The sequence below is a fragment of the Gossypium hirsutum genome, chromosome A13 (genome assembly GCF_007990345.1).
Source record: "Gossypium hirsutum isolate 1008001.06 chromosome A13, Gossypium_hirsutum_v2.1, whole genome shotgun sequence".
In the NCBI taxonomy this organism is placed as follows: domain Eukaryota; kingdom Viridiplantae; phylum Streptophyta; class Magnoliopsida; order Malvales; family Malvaceae; genus Gossypium; species Gossypium hirsutum.
In genome coordinates, this window is record NC_053436.1 from 15,799,487 (window position 1) to 15,822,589 (window position 23,103).

General features: G+C 34.0%; 1 non-coding gene across 1 annotated transcript; it reads left to right on the forward strand.

The window, feature by feature from the left end:
• The first annotated feature begins 22,734 nt into the window (after window positions 1-22,734).
• On the forward strand, window positions 22,735-22,840 carry LOC121212846 (small nucleolar RNA R71). Its single transcript, XR_005908219.1, has one exon. It is a non-coding gene; the product is annotated as a small nucleolar RNA R71 (small nucleolar RNA).
• Window positions 22,841-23,103: the final 263 nt, after the last annotated feature.

Genomic DNA, 23,103 nt, shown 5'->3' on the forward strand with positions numbered 1-23,103 from the left:
GAAATAAATTAAGGTTATATAAATATTCAATAGTAAATGAGCTCGATAGAACTTTTTTCAAGTCTTTTTGAATTTTTTAAGATTCATCATACGTGGCGTTGTTACACCTAGGGAGGATCCATTATATCTTGCAGCTCGATATAAGGCAACCTGTCAGGTTTCCAGCCTATATACTTTGAATCTTTAAAATATTTAAAATAAGGTTGGAGAGAAAGTCAGCTATTGTTGTAATTTTAATGGACAAGCAAGCTACACGGTAATAAAATTAATTCATACCTATTCATACTTAAGTTGAATCAAATAATAATTAAGTTGAACCAAATATTTAAAATTAATTTGGAAACAAAATAGTTCTACTCCAAACAGAACTAGCAATTAAATCTTTACAAAATCGCAACCCCAAAATATTAATTTTTCCAAAATCATCATGATAAAACTATTATTGATTAGAATTTTGAAATAAAGCCTACCTTAATAAAACGTACCTGGTCTACTCCACTCTCACCAGCAAACAGAGGCTGGAGTCAAAAAAATAATATTTGTTAAGTAATTTAAAGTGAAAATGCATAGAAATAAGGAAAAATTTTAGCAACGAAACTTGTACGTACCTAGGACAAATGCCAATGGCTGTGGTGTATTTAGTTGCACCAAATATTAATTCAGGTGCTCGATAGTACCTAGAACAGATGTAAGATTATAAGAGTAGCACCAAATATATTTCAGTTTAAGCAAATATAGAAACTTTACCTATATTAGTTTTGCAAGTGCCCACTTGTACCAGGATCAAAGACACTGCCAATGAAGCTATACACCTTAGCAAAATATGGCAAAACTGCACAGTAAACACATAAGTTGGATAGAAACATGAAAACAGACCAAAAGAACATCTAAAAAACAAAACTGGAATCACCATTAGTATGTAAACATGAAAATGCACAGCTTTAAACAAACCAACTTTGCATGTGCAGAATCATACTCCACAAAACTCATAAACATTAACTTCTCCTAACCAGAATACCAACTTTATGTTTACAGAGGCCTTGATCAAAACTAACATAACTGTTGATTTATAACTTATCTAATAAGAATCACAGAATATGCAGAAAGTACCTGAGCATTTAATTTCAAGAGAACCATGTATTCGAAGGAAAAGAGCCAGAAAATGATCAATGTATGCAAAACCTGGTCTATATTTCAAAACTGGAGTAAAGCTTTCATCTAGTACCAAATACATACATATATAGAGACACAAACACACAGGCATACATCTTCCATTACCTAAATCTGTTTCTTGCAAATAAAAGATAAGTACCTAGAACAGATGTAAGATTATAAGAGTAGCACCAAATATATTTCAGTTTAAGCAAATATAGAAACTTTACCTATATCAGTTTTGCAAGTGCCCACTTGTACCAGGATCAAAGACACTGCCAATGAAGCTATACACCTTAGCAAAATATGGCAAAACTGCACAGTAAACACAGAAGTTGGATAGAAACATGAAAACAGACCAAAAGAACATCTAAAAAACAAAAATGGAATCACCATTAGTATGTAAACATGAAAATGCACAGCTTTAAACAAACCAACTTTGCATGTGCAGAATCATACTCCACAAAACTCATAAACATTAACTTTATGTATTTATTTATCTATCATCAACCAAATATAACATCTCATCACTGCCATTTCCGAAACTAATGAATAAACAAATTACAGTCAAAATGTAATTCAATAATAAACCATACCCAAAACACATCCAACAACCATACTTAATTCACTTGAGTCAGAAAAATAACAACCACAAATGCATATCATACCAATTAACAATCTTACCAAGATGAGCTAATTATAAACCATACTTATCATTACTTCATACCAAATCATATATCTAAGTAAAATGATTTTTTTCAAAATCATCATGATGAAACTATTCTTTATGCGAATTTTGAACTAAAACGTACCTTAATAATTTCAACAAGCTGGTCTACTTCACTCTCACCAGGAAACAGAGGCTGGAGTCAGAAAAAATAGTATTTGTTAAGTAATTTAAAGGAAAAATACATAGAAATAAGTTAAGTAATTAAGCAACGAAACATGTACCTAGAACAGATGTCAATGGCTGTGGTGTATTTATTTGCAACAACTATTAATTTAGGTGCTGGACAGTACCTAGAACAGATGTAAGAAAAAAACAAAAATTGCTTTATGTATTCGGATATTTTCATAATTCTAAGAATTAAAGGCTCAAAAAGAATCCATAGATTCACAATAATATAGCTAAACATCATGTACCAGGCAACTGAATGACAGACTGAAAGATGAAGCATATGATTGAGTTCCTAAACTTATTGATGCCCACTTGGAGTATCATTAGCTTATTGATTTTTTTAAGAAGATTTCTAGAAGATCTTGTGTTTTGAAGTAGTAAAACCACAAAGTGCAACTGACAGCTAGAAACCAGAGCATAAATAGTAAGGATGGCATAATAACCAAGAACAGAAACAACATACCTGCATATAAATGCTAACAAACGGTTCAAACTTTCTAGTAATATAAATGCAGAAAAGCACACAGCAATGCTGAATGGACAATTAAGAAGCTATGCTATTTAGACTCAAGTGTAACTATCATATGCATACTATATTAGTTTATTTGAGGTCCATTTTATGACGATTTTTATGGACAATAGGCAGTATTGTTTTACCATTGCTGTGATTTCTCTCACCAATACATTAATAGTATTACTTGGAATCTTCAGTTTAAGAGCCGAAGTCTTATCAGCTAATCTCTAGTTTAATCCTACTATTACTATTAATCCTGTTATGATCAGCTCCCTAGAAGCTACCAATATAGTACACGGTTAAACTTTTAGAGTCAGATGGACTTCCTGTCCAATTTGGAAACAGGCTTATGATGTGGGATTGACTTCAACTGCTATGCTCAAATGTTTCTTAGAAAGATGGCATGCCTTTTAATTGAAATAATGTTGTTTGTGACAGGTAGTTAACCGGTATATTGATGAAGGTGTTGCATAGCTTGTACCAGGAGTTCTATTCATTGATGAGGTCTTGTTCTTTTCTTTAGTTGAGCTGTTTTAGCATACGATATATGTCCTTTAGATGCATGGATGCAATGTATGTTTCTATGCGAATAAGCATGCAAACAAATGTATATCTAAGATACTTCTTAGGTCTTGACCTGTGCACATGCTCAAAGCATTTTACACATCATGCATGTTTATGTTCTCTAAATCATGGTTAGCAGGTGCATATGCTGGACATGGAGTGCTTTTCATACTTGAATCGTGCTTTAGAGAGCTCACTATCTCCAATAGTAATTTTTGCTACAAATAGAGGCATTTGTAATGTAAGGTAAGTGAAATCGATTTTGTCAGAATTTTTGAAATATCGGCAGCTTTTAGAGGGCTAGCTTAGTTTTACATGTTTACTTTCCAGGCATGCGATGCAATTTGAGAATCTGAATATATTAGACCTCTTCTGCAAGATGAATTGTAATTATTTTTGTTTTGGGCCTGAGTTATATTTTCTATCATCATAAAAATAGCAACTCAATTCAGTAAAACTAATGTTCCTACTATATTAGTTTATTAGTATAAAATTTTTGGGTAAAACAAATAATTCATAAAATTCAAAAACTTCAGAATTTATGTATTTAGAATTATGTATTTATATAAACACACAAACAATTCATATAAGTTCAATCACGAAGACGACATCTAAACCTGACTAAGTTATAGAACACACACACGGATAAATATATATATAACTCCTATTAAGCTTTCCAAGAACAAGATTCAAATTTCCAAAGTCCAGTTTTCCAGCAGGAGCTATTAAAAGAAAATACAACTCCACTTAGTACAAAACTGAATCAAGCAACACAAACCCAGATAATAAACTTGAATGAACTTAGAATATAACATAGCAAATAACGAAAATAACCAGTCAAATTGAAATCTGAAGCAGAAAAGAAATATGCTTTTCCGTTGAACCCAAAAATTATCGAGGAGATGAGCAGAGAAGAACTTACAGGTGTAAACGAAAATGGAAAAAGGGATAGTTAGAAACCTAAATCCAACGCCTACAGGACACCTGACACTTCGAATACCGATCATTAATATAGAAGAAACAAATTTTGAAAATCATTAATCGTTGAACTATTTTCTTACCTTGAACTGTTTTCTTCAACCCCGAAGCCAACTTCTGAAACCTTTCCTTTCTTAATCCAATTTTCTATAGATGGAAAATCAATGGCCAGTGGGAAGGGTGGATTTTAGGGATTTCAAACTGGGGAAGAATGGGCTATTTTCGGATGTCGAATTGGGGAAAAAATGTGATGATTCTTTAGGGATTTGGGAGTAAGGCAGAGAGGGGAGGGGAAACGAACTGGGGAGACTTAGACAAAATTTCTAAGTGTTATCGTCTGTAAAATGAAGACAACAAAAACGATGATGTTTTGACAAACTTAATTTAACATTTGCGGCGTTTTTGCAATAGCGCCGTTAAAAGGGTAAGCTATTGCGGCGTTTCAAATAAACGCCACTAATAAACTAACAAAACGACGACACTTTGATCTGAACAAAATAATATTAGCGGCGTTTATACACTAGCGCCGCTAAATCCAAACCTATTGCGGTGCTTCACAAAAAACGCCACTAATAAATCCTACAAAACGGCGCCGTTTTGTTTAAAAGATGATGCTCTTTTGCGGCGTTTTTCAATAAGCGCCACTAATTCTATATTTTTTAGTGGCGTTTTTGTAAAAACGCCGCTAATGCCTCTGCACGCAAATCATAAAACGACTTCGTTTTGCCTGATTTGAATTTTTTTTTGCGGCGTTTTTTACAAAAACGCCACTAATGCATTTAAATTTTAATAGTTTAATTATTTCTTAAATTCCTTTTAAACTAATTTTGTTTACTTTCAAACAATATATCTAATTTGAAAAAACTTAAATTATATTGAATAATTATTATTTAAATATTTAATATTTAAATTTTAGGTAAATAATTTCTAATAATTATTTAAAACATGAAATGAATTCAAATAAAAAATATATATATTCGTATAATACTAAATCCATGCGTAATTATCTGGGAATATAAACATATACATCGTAAATACATGTATAAACATGAGATCAAGTATTTAATTAAACCACAGTACGAGCACTCCGAAACCTAGATTCAACCAGAACATCATTTAATCAATTAACCCTTAAACCCTAACACTAACCCTTATAACCTTAAACATTAAGACCCTAAACCCTAAATTAATACTTTAAAATAGTACCAAACCCCAAACAACAAACTAATTTAAAACACTATACCTCAAATCCAAGATAACAAACCCGACCCATACCATTAACTTAATATATATACTATACCATTGAACCGGCCTAAACCATAAACTTAAAATATATATATTAATTCTACCATTGAACCCTAAACCATAGGCTTTAAACCTTAAATCCTAAACCCTAAATCTAAAAATAAATTTAATCAATATTAAGTACTTCTTCCACAATTTATTATAAACATAAGCTTTTACATTAATATCTATATATATACACATCAACATGATCCATATGATTTTTTGTGGGGGGTTTAGGGTTTTGGAGTTTATAGATTAGTGTTTATGTTTTATGATTTAAAATTTAGGGTTTAGGGTTTAATGTTTAAGGTTTAAGGGTTTACAGAAAGCCATAAAACGTTGATTTTAACAGCTTGGTAACTTAAATAAAAATTTGTAAATAGTTTAGTTATCAATTTGTAACTTTTCATAATTAAGTAACAAAAATGAAACTTTCTCATAGCTAAGTGATGAATAGTGTAGTTCCCATTTTTTTATAAAGTTAGCTTTAAATACAAAAATAATTAAATCAAATTCAAAATAAAAATAAGAAAATAATATGAAAATTAAATCAGATCAAATCAAAACGAGTGTCGGTTACCCTACTAAAAAATGCCTGCTAAACTTTTTGCGGCGTTTGGACCAAAAACGCCGCTATTAATCAGTTTTTAGTGGCGTTTTGGATAAAAACGTCACAATTGATCAGTTTTTTGTGGCGTTTGGGACAAAAACGCCGCAATTTAATGGCGTTTGAGATTAAAACGCCGCTATTGATCAGCTTTTAGTGGCGTTTTGATAAAAACGCCGCTATTGACCAGTTTTTAGTGGCGTTTTTGGCAAAAACGCCACTATAGTTTAGCTTTTAGTGGCGTTTCGGACAAACGCCACTAATGTATATTATTTGCGGCGTTTTTTGTTAAAACGCCACTAAAAGCGCCGCTAAAAGTCTATTTTCCTGTAGTGTAACAGGTAATTTGTGTGAATATTTGTATGCGATTGATCACCTTGGACGTACCAACGTCCAGAGTAGAAATCTTGTACAAAATATATTAAAAAGGCAGTTTTCGCAAGTATACGAGTCAAGTTGTATATAGTTACAACGAAGTAAGTGAGTACTTCAAGGATCGTACCAAGGGAGGTGAGCACTAAGTTAATTCTAACCTAAGCACAAAAAGATTTAATCAGTACTTTAGATAGATTATATTACGATGAAATATAAAGAAAGGTTTTTGGCATTTTTTAATAATAATAGTCAACAAAAAAGAAATAAATAAATAACGAGAAATCAAACAACAGGATCTGTCAAATTTAAGCATGGGTGATTTGCTCGTTTCGGTAACCATACCCAACTTTTGCTTCAGGTTTTCTTGTTCAATCAACTAGTCGATACCCCGGTAGGATCTTCTGATCTTCCACTAAATAACAAGTCGACAAGAACTACTTATATCTTGACCTCACAGTCCAAACTAGTTTAGGGTTAAGCTGTGTCGGATAGGCCATACCAAATTTGGATTAATTCCCACCTTAATGACTTCCTAGGGTCGTCAAGCCTAGGGTTTAAGTTCTTCCTTTCCCGAACAGTTGATTCGCTAAGAGAACCCTACAAAAATAATTAATTAATTATACCTCCACTCGCTAATCCCTCACCGGAGGATTAGTTCCTCATAGATCTCATAAACAATATAGACTTGATATATGGAATAGACATGAACAACAATTCAATAATATAAAGTTTAGAAGAAACCTGATTTGTATTGAATAGAATGTCAAATCCTTACAGAATTTGATCAAGTTCTCAAATCTCATCTCTTTCGCAAAAGCAAAGAACAAAATTGAAATAAACCTAAAGCCTAAGAAAAGAGAAAGACTAAAGACTAAAACTAGGAAGAAAATTATAAAATATGAAAACTTGTCCATAACATTTGTTAAATGAGCTTATTTATAAACTTAGAGTGGTTCTCGTCCTTAAACCTAGGTCAGTTGTCGCTCTCGTGCTTAATGTTTGATTGTGTTGACCAAAATGCCCCTAGCTCGTAATTATTTCCCATACAGTGGTGATGTCACGACATCGAAGGCAATATGCTTCATCTTTAGGGTATCTTCAGGGGTGTGTCGCGACATCCTCAGGCTGTGTCGCAACACCGAAGGCAGTCTTAATATTCTTCTATTCTACTTCCTATGTTGTGACTTCCAACTCTCTATGTTGCAACACAACGATTAGTATCGAGTTAACATACCTTCTAATGGTCTCTTGTGCAGTCACAAAGCATATTTTGTCACCCTTAGGCCTCATTCAGCCCCTAAGGTTAATAGAAGACTCAAATTATACATTTTATTCAGTGTAAATATATTAACGAAAACTTAACTAAAACTTAACCTAAGTGCTTGTATTCAAGCTCCTAAAGTGCGAAAACTAGTTCAATCTGCTACATTAAATTATGGTAGATTAGTAATAAACTGATTTTAATGCACTTATATGCGGTCGGCTATGTGATGGCTCAATGAGCATAGTTGTGGAACTTAAAGTGCAAATAAATGTGAATCGATAAGCATGCATTGTGTATAAATTTGTGATATGAATTGATGATTATGAACATAGATTATGTGCATTAAAACTGTAATTGTGTCTGTCTGCGGATATTTTGGCCTTGTGATCTTTTGAAAACATTGGATATAGGTGGCATGCCATAGGATTTTGAGTACTCACCCTTGTGTTTTATGATTTGGGTATTGAGGTCCCAGGATAGATTGGAGGGGTAAGGGAATGTCGAGCTAAGCTCCATTCATCGGTATATGTTGATGTGTTGGATAGTGTTTAGCTTTATGCTACACTTATTGGATATGTTAGACTTTTTGAGTTATTTGTGTGATGGAAATCCGTGTATCCAATGTATGGTGACAGAATCCACTTTTATGTTTCATGTTTCCAAGTTGCCAAATTATCATAAATTGATTAATATATGAAAATGTTGTGTGAAAATGCATGTGAATATATAAGTTAGACTTATGAGTCACTAAATGCATGTCAATATACGAGTTGAGTGTAATTGCATATGAGGGTATGTGCTAATTCTATGATTTAATGAAGCATGAATATGTTATTTTGACTTGATGAACATATGGTTATGAGTGAGTCATAGTATGCTCTTGCTTAAAATGTGATGTTGTGCATGCTTAGCAGTAGTTTCTAACATTCATTGAGCTTATTTAAGCTTACACTCCACATTAACATCTTGTAGATAAGTAGTTTTTTGGTGTGACTGGAGCAGCGAAGGAAGTGATCCAAGAAAGGCAATAATTTTTTAATAGGTGGGTTTATAAACTTTGGACTCTTTGGATAAGGGCAATATGGTTAGAGTTTTAGTTTTGATTATTAACAGTACTTTAATAATTTTATCTTGGTATTGGATTGACGAAATATGGATGTTGTTTTGGACTTCATTTGTGACTAAACTGATGTTTGAGATTAAGGCTGATAATGCACATTAGATATTCTTATATAAATGTATGGATGTGGCATGATATATGTTTAAAGGATGTTAATAAGTTCGGTTAAATTAGACTACAATTGTATGTTTAGTAGAACATTGTTTTGAGCATGGATAACATTTTAACTTGTAAACTTTTGGTATTTTGGGTAAATGTATCGATACTCGAGATATGAATATCAATACCTTGAAGTTAGGACATTTTCAAAAATTGACAGAATCCAACTTTAGTGCCGATACCCATATATGACTATCGATATTCATGATAAAAATATCGATACATGGTAGTTCAATATCGGTACCTACATGGTTTTTTGAGATTTATTAAAAATAAAGCTTAATTATGGTTAAAACTATTTCTTTGTCATTTAAAATTTTAAATTAGCCATGAACTTTTGTTTAAATATTAATTTTAGTAGTCGTTGCTCTTATTCAAAATCGTATATGCATGTGGTTAAGTTCCATTGGTCGATGTAACATCCTGTAACTCAGATTCGATGATTGGACTGGGTGAGGGGTGTTGCACAAAGTCACAGAGATATAGCATAATGTCATAATACCTCGCTTCAGGAGGTAAGATATTCATATCCTTCCTTCAAGTTGAAAACAGTATCCATGGTACCTCTATCGGTCTATTCGCACCTGCCTCCTTCAATGCGGCATAAAATTTGTGCATGATTAGAAGGTAAACTGACTTGGTTAGGGTTGTGCAAAACTTCTCCCACCGATGGTACTAGTTTAACCTACGCATTTCGTTCTTCAATGTGTCTAAGGATTCGAAACCTCATTCTTGGAACAGGATTTTGTGTTAAGCTGCAAGAATATTATTTTCAAGTTCCTTATCCTAAAGGTAGGCGTGGCTATTCGCTACGGATTTGCTATTGGAAAGGTTACTATACACGATTTTGGGGTTTTGAAACAAAGGAAAAAATAGAGTATTCGTAGAATCTTGAAGAAAAAGGGTCACAAACATTAATTTGGGAGGCTATGACGGCTTGAAGGGTGTAGTAGCTAGTAAGTGCAATACATAGAAGCCATCTAGGGCTTTAGTTGTCATCCAAAATTGGTGAAAATCTTTGAAGATCATGTCGAATCAAGAACAGAAAGTTGCTAAAAATGGCTTGCATACCATGCCACATGAGGTGCATGACGCAACACAACACTATTTTTCCTCTGTTTGTGTGTCACACCATCGGTATTGTGTGGCATGACACAATGATAGAATTTAGCGTTCTAAGGCTCACATGGGTTGTGTCGCGTCATGTGATTGTTATGTTGGTACATGGCTTCGATTTGGACTCTTTAGGGCTTGTAAAGGGTCCTCAATTGCCTTTACATGCACTGTACTAATGTCTAGCTCCTCTATTGCTATCATAAACCTGTCTCCTTCTAAATCTAACACAAAATAAAAAGTCTAATTCCTAAATCTAATAATTCGTAACAAATTAGTATACAATATTTAAAAATTGATTCAGTTGGATGGTTAAAAATTATGTTATGCTACTGAACTTGTCTGGTAATTCCTTGAACTTTACTATTGACTTTAGCTGTCGGTCTTGCCCATCTTGGCTCTTGAAATTGCTCCTTATTCCACCAGAGTCTTGCCATTTATCTGGTTCTCTCGTCTTGTACGTACATATACTTGCACAACTTGAAAAATGCCTTCGGTCGAGGCTAGTATGGGTTAAATTGAATAAAGCATAGCACTCCTCCCTAGTTAATCCTTCACTTTGGGAGTCACAACCACATTTGAACACCTCTATTTCATCATCGATTTTTATGATTAAATCATTTCATTCTATATCGATTGTCGACTTAGAAGTGGCCAGAAATGACCTACCCATCATAATGGGGATTTCTCGATCCTCTTCAAAGTTGAGGACTACAAAGTCGAAGGGAATTATGAATCCTCATACCTTGACCAATACATCCTCGAGTACACTTTTTGGGTGTACCAATGACCTATCGGCTAATTGTAGCTGTAATGACCTAAATTCAAGGTTATCGGAACAATGGTTTCGTAACCATAGATCCGATTTCAAGAGAAATTTATTTCAATATTTTTGCTTGAAAATTGATATGATAGGAAAATCGTATGAAAATATCGATAGAAAAATTTTACCAATTTAGTGATTAGATAGAAAAAGAAATTATTGAAGAAATTGGGTAAAAACTAGGTATCGAGACCTCTATCTCGTAAAACCGAGTCAAAAATAATTTTATAAATATTTATGAAATGTTATTAATGTGGTATTAAAATTTCGTTAGGAAATTTTAATGTTTGGGTAGTCAATTAAATGAAAAGGACTAAATTGTAATAGGTGTAAAAGTTGCTAGAGTGATTAAATAGCTTAAGAGTCTAATGAGAAAGGATTTAAAAGGCAATTAGACCCAAACGTTATTTGGGCTGGACGGCAAGGGTATGAAATCAGCAGAAAAATTGATAAATTAAGGGTAAAATTGGAATATTGCAAAATTAACTAAATAAAACTAGGACTAAATAGGAAATATCTAGATTTCTCTTCATTTCTCTTCAATTCCAGCAGCTAAAAATGCCATAGGAGGGTTATATAAGCTGATATTTCATAATTTTTGCACCAAGTGAGTTAATCCTTGCCTTTTTCTTGTAATTTTTGTGTTTCTAAGACTTTTACAACTAGGTCCTACTATTTGATTTCATGGATGAAATTGAAAGCCACCATGGTTGAGTGCTGTAAGTTTATGATGAAATAGAATTAAATTAAAGCTTTAATTTGTTTATGAGATGATTTTATTAGGTAATTTCAATAGAAATTGATTTTTAGGGCCTAATTGTGAAAATGCTTGGAATTAAAGTCTATTGCTGAAATTCTGATCCCTAAAGGTTGTAAACTAGTTTAAGGTGATAGAATAAAATGTTAATTGAGAAAAATCAGCTCAATTGAGAGGCTAATTGAGTAGGGACGAAATTATCATTTATTAAAAGCTTAGGGGAAAAATGGTAATAAATAGCTTGCACAAAAACAGTTTGGACAGTAACAGTAGACTAACATTGAAAAATCACCATAAATTGTAGAAATCGAATTAGAAGATGAAAAAAAATATGGAATTAAAGCTTATTGAGTCTAGTTTCTTATAGAAGAAATAGTATAAGCAATGGATTTGTAAATTTTTGAGATATAATGAATTTTGTGAGACAAGGTCAGAATGAATTCGGGTTCCCCTGTTCTGACTTTGAAAAATTATAAAACAATTATGGGCTTAAATTTATATGTATAGAATCCTTAATGAGTCTATTTTTAAGAGAAATAAACGAGAACATCATTTGAATTTTTTATGAAGAGATAATTAATTTTTAGTGAAGAAGGGTCAGAACTGTTGACAGCAGAACAGGGGTGACTTTAAAGAATAAACTGTACTTATTGGCTAAACCAAAAATTCTGAAAATTTTATGGTAAAAATATATATGAGTCTATTTTCAGGGAAAATTAACATATCTTAATTTGGAGTTTCGTAGCTCAAGTTATAAATAATTTAGTGACTATGACTCAAGTAGACAGCTTTGAATGAACTATAAATAATAGTTGAATTATAGAGAATGTTGCATATGAACATGAAATGTATTAAATTGATAATTAAATTTATTTATTTAGATCCGGAAGATTCAAATATGAAGCTAGATCGAGGAAAGGAAAAAGTTCGGGATTAGTAGATTTTTATTGTTTACAAACAAGTATCAAGGTAAGTTCGTGTAACTTGAATTATATTCTTAAATGCTTGACATGCATGTTTTTGATATGAATATGATTTGAATGTTCATTATATGGAAATTTATGAAACATTGATATATTTGATAAAATGGGAAGAAATCCCGGTTGAATGAAAGGAAAATTCGATGGATCTCTGAAAAGGAATTAACGGTAAAAAGGATCTAGCCCAGACGGGTGATCCTATCCTGATATAGCCCTCCCGAAGAATATGTGTAAAATTGATTTAGCCCGGACGGGTAATTCGAATTAGGGTCTGAATTTAGCCTGGACTGGCAATCCCGACAATACTCTATGAGTTTATATTGCAAGGGATTTAGCCTGGACTGGTAATCCCGCTGCAAGGTTGAGGTTCGCGGGAGTGTGCTCTCTAAAATGGAAATGTGCGCACATGAATATGAATTGACGGACCCGGAATTGTACACTAAAAGTGTACCTCTGAAAATCCATCGAAATTCCAATAAATTCAACGGGATAAGTATAAAAAAATAACAAGGAAATGGAAATTATGATATTGATGAGCTCATCAATCATGATATATATTATTGGTACATGGAAATTATTGTACTAACTTGAATGTTGAGTTTGTGCATATTAGGGTAATAATGCATTGAATGGATATATGGATGTTTATTGTATTGTATTGAAAATATTATGTAAGTATAATTCTTGTTACATGAGCTTACTAAGCACGAAGTGCTTACCCCGTTTCCTTTTTCCCTGTTTTGTAGTGTTAAGAGCTCGGAGGTCGGATTTAGTCAGAGACACATCACATTGTCAACCTCAGGATTTCGATATATAAAGAAACTTTATTTTGGAAATCAATGGCATGTATAAGCTAACAAAGTAAATGTTAACGTGAAATGAATGTAAAGTTAGCCATTAGTATGGTTAACAAACCTGGTTTTAGATATGTGATGACGTTATCTTATAAATATGCATGAATTTATCTTGAAAATATGTTGAATTGATTTGGTTGATGTGGATTGGTCTCGATTTAATATTGCAGGGAAGGTTAGATATTTATAAAGGGGCTATATTGAATATAAAAAAAATTAATTCGTAAACTCCGGTAATGCCTCGTACCCTATTCCGGCAATGAATACGAGTAGGGGTATTATATTTATTGGTATCAGAGCTACGGTTTAGCCGGTTCTAGGACTGATGTAGTAAATACGGGATTAGCTATACATGCCATTTAAATTATTATTGATAGTGTGATATCTCCTGACCATTTAAAATGTGTTTTTCTTATAGTAATGTCATCCGACCGAGCTCAATCTGAGGAAGCTAGGAGTCATGCTCCGGCTTCAGTACAAAGAGAAGAAACTAGCAGTAGAAGGCCCGAGACAGAGGGTCAAGGGGAGGAGGCAAAAACAGCCTTCTTTCAAATGATGAATGAATGGTTTAATCAATATTTAAGAACTAACCCTGTAGTGCAGCAAGTTCAAGCTCCCCCTCCTGCTCCTTCACCGGTTCCCGAGATCCCACAGGGTGCAGGTACTGAATCTGTCAGAAAAGGGAAAGCTCCAATAGATAAAATTAAAAAATATGGGGCCGAAGAATTTCGAGCAGCAGTTGATGATGATTCCAAACAGGCTGAATTCTGGTTAGAAAACACTACTCGGGTTCTGGAGGAATTATCTTGTACACTAGAAGAATGTCTGAAATGTGCCGTCTCACTGCTAAAAGACACAGCTTACCATTGGTGGAATACTAAAGCTTCAGTTGTTCCGAAAGAAGAAATTACATGGGAATTATTTCAGACCGAGTTCAGAAAAAAATATATCAGCCAGAGGTTTCTCGATCAGAAAAGAAAAGAATTTCTTGAGTTGAAATAGGGTAACAGATCAATATCTGAATATGAAAGAGAATTTGTTCGATTGAGTAAATATGCTCGAGAATGGGTACAGTCAGAAGCTGAAATGTGCAAACGATTCGAAGAAGGGTTAAATGAAGACATTAAACTACTGATCGAAATTCTTGAAATTCGAGAGTTTGCTACATTGGCAGAGAGAGCTTATAAAGAAGAAGAATTGAGAAAAGAAAAGAAACAGGCTGAGAAGGAAGCTCGAATTTTTAGTAAAAGACCGATGGGAAAATCCCAGTTTTCTGCTTCAAAGAAATTGAAGAAGTATCAGGATCGTTCTACTTCAGCCATTGGGTATTCGGGCAAAGAGCGAGGTTCTCAACGCACTAATCCAAGGCCTTCTACTCCATCAGTGACCAGTGTTGGCAGTGTTGGCACTCCTAAACCGAGATGCCAGTACTGTAATAAAGCTCATTTTGGTGAATGTCGATTAAAGAGCGGGGCTTGTTACCGATGTGGTTCTTTTGACCATTTCCTCAGAGATTGTCCAGAAAGGGGTGAAAAAGAAGCTGAACAAATATCGAAGCTGAGTAATCCAGTTTTGAGAGGTAGACCACCTCGACCATCCGGTAATGTCAGTGGTAGTAGAGGAGCTACAAAAGATACTGCAGGTAGGCCTGAGGCACGAGCTCCTGCTAGGACATATGCCATTCGTGCTAGAGAAGATGCCTCAGCACCCGATGTTATTACTAGTACATTTTCTTTACTTGATACTGATATTACTGCATTGATTGATCCTGGTTCTAAGCATTTATATATATGTGTTAAACTTGCAATTATTAAAAATTTATCTGTTGAACCTACTGAATTTGTGGTTAAAGTCTCGAACCCCCTAGGCCAGTCTGTGTTGGTGGATAAAATTTGTAAAAATTGTCCAATAATGGTAAGAGGTTATTGTTTCTCGGCTAATTTGATGTTACTGCCATTTGATGAATTTGACGTGATATTGGGCATGGATTGGTTAACCCAGCATGATGCGGTAATAAATTGTAGACAAAAATATATTGTGCTAAAATGTCAGAATGGTGAGTTGCTCCGAGTTAAATCTGATCAGACAGAGGGGTTATCTGATATGATTTCGGTAATGACAGCACAGAGGTATGTCAAAAAAAGGTATGATGCTTACTTGGCTTATGTACTTGACACCAAAGTATCTGAGTCAAAAATACAGGCAGTTCCAGTGGTATGTGAATTTTTCGATGTGTTTCCAGAGGAATTACCAGGATTGCCACCAGAAAGAGAAGTGGAATTTTTTATAGATTTGATTCCGGGAACTACTCCGATCTCCATAGCTCCATATCGTATGGCTCCTATAGAATTAAAGAAGTTAAAGGCACAGTTGCAAGAACTTGTTGACAGGGGTTTTGTTCGACCAAGTCATTCACCTTGGGGTGCTCCGGTTCTGTTTGTGAAAAAGAAAGATGGGTCTTTGAGATTGTGTATCGACTACCGGAAACTTAATAAAGTAACCATAAAGAATAAGTACCCGTTACCCCGAATTGATGATTTATTTGATCAGCTGAAAGGTGCTACTGTGTTTTCAAAGATTGATCTTCGATCAGGTTATTATCAGTTACGGGTAAAGGAGTCAGATGTGCCAAAAACAGCCTTTAGAACCAGGTACGGGCATTATGAATTTCTAGTTATGCCGTTTGGGCTAACTAATGCACATATTCAGACCGTACTTAGACAGATTTGTAGTAGTATTCATTGATGATATTTTGGTTTATTCTCAGGATGAAGAAGAACATGCAGAACATTTGAGAATTGTGTTGCAAATTCTACAAGAGAAGCAGTTATATGCTAAATTCATTAAATGTGAATTTTGGCTTTGAGAAGTGGGTTTTCTTGGACACATTGTATCTGCCGAAGGCATCAGGGTAGATCCAAGTAAAATATCAGCTATTGTCAATTGGAATCCACCGAAGAATGTATCTGAAGTTAGAAGTTTCTTGGGTTTAGCTGGTTATTATCGGAGATTTGTATAGGGATTCTCTATGATAGCTTCTCCAATGACTCGATTATTGCAGAAAGATGTAAAGTTCGAGTGGACTGATGAATGTCAACAAAGTTTCAACCGATTGAAAGACCTATTAACGAAAGCACCTGTATTAGTGCAGCCTGAACCGGGTAAGGAATTTGTTATTTACAGTGATGCCTCATTAAATGGTTTAGGTTGTGTTTTGATGCAAGAAGGTAAAGTAATAGCTTATGCTTCAAGACAACTTAAACCACATGAAAGAAATTACCCAGTACATGATCTTGAATTAGCTGTTATTGTATTTGTGCTGAAGATATGGCGGCATTACTTGTATAGTGAGAAATGTCATATTTATACTGATCATAAAAGCTTGAAATATTTGATGACACAGAAAAATTTGAATTTGAGACAGCGCAGGTGGCTTGAACTGATAAAGGACTATGATTTGATTATTGATTACCATCCGGGTAAGGCTAATGTTGTAGCTGATGCTTTGAGCCAGAAATCTCTGTTTGCTTTACGAGCTATGAATACCTGGTTATCATTGACTGATGATGGTTCAATCCTAGCAGAATTAAGAGCTAAACCGACATTTTTACAGCAAATATGTGAAGCTCAGAAGAATGATGAGAAGTTACAAGTTAAACGGGCACAGTGTGAGTCAGGTAATGATTCTGAATTTCAGATTGGTTCTGATGGTTGTTTATTATTCAGAGGTAGGGTATGTGTACCTCAGAATTCAGAGCTCATATGGAAGATTCTACGCGAGGCTCACAGCAGTACTATGTCTGTACATCTGGGGAGTAATAAAATGTATAATGATCTGAAAAAGGTCTACTTGTGGTCGGGAATGAAACGTGATATCTCTGAGTTTGTATCAAGGTGTTTAATATGTCAGCAAGTTAAAGCTGAACATCAGGTACCTTCGGGGTTACTTCAGCCAATTACTATACCAGAATGGAAATGGGAAAGAATCACTATGGATTTGTATCGGGGCTACCTTTGTCTCCGAGGAAAAAAGATGCTATTTGGGTGATTGTTGACCGATTAACAAAGTCAGCTCACTTTATTCCGGTACGTATGGATTATTCTTTAGATAAACTAGTTGAACTGTACATATCTGAGATTGTCAGGCTACATGGAGTGCCTGTCTCCATTATATCAGATAGAGATCCCCGATTTACGTCTCGTTTTTAGGACAAATTGCAAGAAGCCTTGGGTACTCGTTGTATTTCAGCACTGCATTTCATCCTCAGACAGATGGTCAATCTGAGCGTGGAATTCAAGTATTGGAAGATATGCTCCGATGTTGTATACTAGAGTTTGAAGGTAATTGGGAGAGGTATCTACCTTTGATTGAATTTGATTACAATAACAGTTATCAGTCCAGTATTAAAATGGCTCCTTATGAAGCTTTGTATAGTAGAAAATGTAGAACACCGTTATATTGGATAGAGCTTAGTGAAAGGAAGATACATGGGATTGATTTGATCCGGGAAACAAAAGAAAAAGTAAAGGTTATTCGAGATAGTCTAAAAGCAGCTTCCGATCGTCAAAAATCATATGCCGACCTTAAACGAAAAGAGATTGAATTTCAAGTCGGTGACAAGGTATTCCTGAAAGTGTCTCCTTGGAAGAAAGTCCTCCGATTTGGTCGAAAGGGTAAACTGAGTCCAAGATTTATCGGGCCTTATGAAATCATAGAAAGAATTGGACCGATTGCTTATCGATTGGCATTACCACCGGAACTTGATAGAATCCATAATGTTTTTCATGTATCTATGTTACGACGATATCGATCAGATCCTTCACATGTTATTTCTCCGACAGAAGTAGAGATTCAACCGGATATGACTTACAGTGAAGAACCGGTCAAGATATTGGCACGGGAGACAAAAGAGCTTAGAAAAAAAAAGATAAATTTGGTGAAAGTATTGTGGCAAAAGCACGGGATTGAGGAAGCGACATGGGAACCGGAGGAGGCAATGAGGAAACAATACCCAAACCTCTTTACTGGTAAGATTTTCGAGGACGAAAATCCTTAAAGGGGGGGAGAGTTGTAATGGCCTAAATTCAAGGTTATCGGAACAATGGTTTCGTAACCATAGATCCGATTTAAAGAGAAATTTATTTCAATATTTTTGCTTGAAAATTGATATGATAGGAAAATCGTATGAAAATATTGATAGAAAAATTTTACCAATTTAGTGATTAGATAGAAAAAGAAATTATTGAAGAAATTGGGTAAAAACAAGGTATTGAGACCTTTATCTCGTAAAACCGAGTCAAAAATAATTTTATAAATATTTATGAAATGTTATTAATGTGGTATTAAAATTTCGTTAGGAAATTTTAATGTTTGGGTAGTCAATTAAATGAAAAGGACTAAATTGTAATAGGTGTAAAAGTTGCTAGAGTGATTAAATAGCTTAAGAGTCTAATGAGAAAGGATTTAAAAGGCAATTAGACCCAAAAGTTATTTGGGCTGGACGGCAACGGTATGAAATCAGCAGAAAAATTGATAAATTAAGGGTAAAATTGGAATATTGCAAAATTAACTAAATAAAACTAGGACTAAATAGGAAATATCTAGATTTCTCTTCATTTCGCTTCAATTCCAGCAGCTAAAAACGCCATAAGAGGGTTATATAAGCTGATATTTCATAATTTTTGCACCAAATGAGTTAATCCTTTCCTTTTTCTTGTAATTTTTGTGTTTCTAAAACTTTTACAACTAGGTCCTACTATTAAATTCATTAGTTTTTGATTTCATGGATGAAATTGAAAGTCACCATGGTTGAGTGCTGTAAGTTTATGATGAAATAGAATTAAATTAAAGCTTTAATTTGTTTATGAGATGATTTTATTAGGTAATTTCAATAGAAATTGATTTTTAGGACCTAATTGTGAAAATGCTTGGAATTAAAGTCTATTGCTGGAATTCTGATCCCTAAAGGTTGTAAACTAGTTTAAGGTGATAGAATAAAATGTTAATTGAGAAAAATCAGCTCAATTGAGAGGCTAATTGAGTAGGGATGAAATTATCATTTATTAAAAGCTTAGGGGAAAAATGGTAATAAACAGCTTGCACAAAAACAGTTTGGACAGCAGCAGTAGACTAACTTTGAAAAATCACCATAAATTGTAGAAATCGAATTAGAAGATGAAAAAAAATATGGAATTAAAGCTTATTGAGTCTAGTTTCTCATAGAAGAAATAGTATAAGCAATGGATTTGTAAATTTTGAGATATAATGAATTTTGTGAGACAAGGTCAGAATGAATTCGGGTTCCCCTATTCTGACTTTGAAAAATCATAAAAAATTTAATAAAAACAATTATGGGATTAAATTTATATGTCTAGAATCCTTAATGAGTCTATTTTTAATATAAATAAACGAGAACATCATTTGAATTTTGTATGAAGAGATAATTAATTTTTAGTGAAGAAGGGTCAGAACTGTTGACAGCAGAACAGGGGTGACTTTAAAGAATAAACTGTACTTATTGGCTAAACCAAAAATTTTGAAAATTTTATGGGAAAAATTTATATGAGTCTAGTTTAATGGAAAATTAACGTATCTTAATTTGGAGTTCCATAGCTCAAGTTATAAATAATTTAGTGACTATGACTTAAGTAGACAGCTTTGAATGAACTATAAATAATAGTTGAATTATAGAGAATGTTGCATATGAACATGAAATGTATTAAATTGATAATTAAATTTATTTATTTAGATCCGGAAGATTCAAATACGAAGCTAGATCGAGGAAAGGAAAAAGTTCGGGATTAGTAGATTTTTATTGTTTACAAACAAGTATCAAGGTAAGTTCGTGTAACTTGAATTATATTCTTAAATGCTTGAAATGCATGTTTTTGATATGAATATGATTTGAATGTTCATTATATGGAAATTTATGAAACATTGATATATTTGATAAAATGGGAAGAAATCCCGGTTGAATGAAAGGAAAATTCGATGGATCTCTGAAAAGGAATTAACGGTAAAAAGGATCTAGCCCGGACGGGTGATCCTATCCTGATATAGCCCTCCCGAAGAATATGTGTAAAATGGATTTAACCTGGACAGGTAATCCGAATTAGGGTCTGAATTTAGCCTGGACTGGCAATCCCAACAATACTCTATGAGTTTATATTGCAGGGGATTTAGCCTGGACTGGTAATCCCGCTGCAAGGTTGAGGTTCGCGGGTGTGTGCTCTCTGAAATGGAAATGTGCGCACATGAATATGAATTGACGGACCCGGAATTGTACACTAAAAGTGTACCTCTGAAAATCCATCGAAATTCCGATAAATTCAACGGGATAAGTATAAAAAAATAACAAGGAAATGGAAATTATGATATTGATGAGCTCATCAATCATGGTATATATTATTGGTACATGGAAATTATTGTACTAACTTGAATGTTGAGTTTGTGCATATTAGGGTAATAATGCATTGAATGGATATATGGATGTTTATTGTATTGTATTGAAAATATTAGGTAAGTATAATTCTTGTTACATGAGCTTACTAAGTACGAAGTGCTTACCCCGTTTCCTTTTTCCCTGTTTTGTAGTGTTAAGAGCTCGGAGGTCGAATTTGGTCGGAGACACATCACACTGTCAACCTCAGGATTTCGGTATATAAAGAAACTTTATTTTGGAAATCAATGGCATGTATAAGCTAACAAAGTAAATGTTAACGTGAAATGAATGTAAAGTTAGCCATTAGTATGGTTAACAAACCTGGTTTTAGATATGTGATGACGTTATCTTATAAATATGCATGAATTTATCTTGAAAATATGTTGAATTGATTTGGTTGATGTGGATTGGTCTCGATTTAATATTGCAGGGAAGGTTAGATATTTATAAAGGGGCTATATTGAATATAAAAAAAATTAATTCGTAAACTCCGGTAATGCCTCGTACCCTATTTCGGTAATGAATACGGGTAGGGGTATTACAGTAGCATTATTAAAGTGTTCTTTAACTCCTCGAGTCTAAGTTTCCAATAGGTTGATAGGGGCATCAAATTTATGCTAGCCCTTAAGTTACAAAGGGATTTGCTAAAATATTGATCCGTTATATCTATTGAGATTGTAAAGCTACCTGGATCTTTTAACTTTTGGGGGTTTCTTCTTTGCTATTAGCATGTTACATGAGACATTAATGTCAATTTGTTCACCCTTTTTCATTTTCCTATATCGTTTCATGATTTCTTTTAAATATTTGACATATTTCAAAAAATTTTCTATGAGCTCTAATAGTGGAAAATTAACATTGAAGGATTTAAATAAATTAAGAAAATTTATAAAATCTACATCGTCCTTCTTTTTCTTGTCCTCTAATCTCTTCCAGAATGGTACCTTTGCTGTGCTCGAGTTTGACACTACCAAATTAAACACCGGATTGACTACCTCATCAATCTGTTCATGGTCCTTGGCTTCTTCCACCTCATTTATGGACTCGTCAACATCTTCCAGAATTTCTTCATTTTCATGGATGGGTATGATTGGCGACTTTAATGCCTTGCCTGATCGCAATGTGATCGCCTTTGCGTGGTCATTTCCATCTCTCCGTGGGTTGTTCTCCATGTTTCTGGAGAAACTTTGTCCATTTTGTTTTTGGAACATTTTCATCAATTGGCTTATTTGGTCACAAAGGCTACCCATTCGAAACTCGAGTCATCTACACGCAACTTGGAGTTGTCAAATGTCCATCTTTATAATTTGCATATCTCCCTCTAGTCAATCGAATCTTTGACCACATGCAGCATGGCCATTTCCCACGACTCTTTATTGCATTGGTGGAGGTTGATAAGAAGGGCTTTGTCGGGTTTGTGCTTGATTTGCACCTCCTTGATTACCTCCCCATTAGAAGTTCAAATGATCCCTTCAACCGAGATTATAAGTATTTGAATAAGGAACGACCTCTATTAGTTACGTAGCTAGCCTCATCTAGTTTTTTTATAATGCGGCTCTACTCTTTTCAGCTTGGCTGGCATCTCCAAACAGTTAAGGTTATCTAAAATTTGTTAGAATCGATTATTGTCATTTTCTTCACTCACCGCTTTCACCGTTGGAGGCTTTGATTTGTACACAACTCTCTCATTAGGCCACATGTACAAATTCATGACCATGTTTTCTATGAATTTATAGGCTCGTTTGTATGTATAAAATATGAAAGATTTGTCCGATGCTCCATCTAGGTTAAATCTATTATGTTCGTCAACACCATTGTAGAATATTTGGATCTAGAGCCACAATTGCAGTCAATGATGTGGGCACCTCCTTAGTATTATTTTAAAATGCTCCCACGCCTTGTATAGGGTCTCACCTTCGTGTTGTTTGAAATTTGTGATTTCTCGCCTCAACTAAATGGTTCGACTAATAGTGAAAATTTTATGGAGAAATTTTTCTAGTAAATCGTTCCACATGGTGATGGAACCTTGTTCTAGTGAATCTAACCACTCGGCCATGTTATCACATAAAAAGAATGGGAATAACCAAAGTCGCAAGAATCATCGGATACCCTATTGTACTTAAAGGTGTTGCATAGTTGAAGAAACTGCTTTAAGTGTTGATTCGGGTCTTCAACAATGTTTGCTTTGAACTGTGGATCAGCTAGATCGTAGTCGT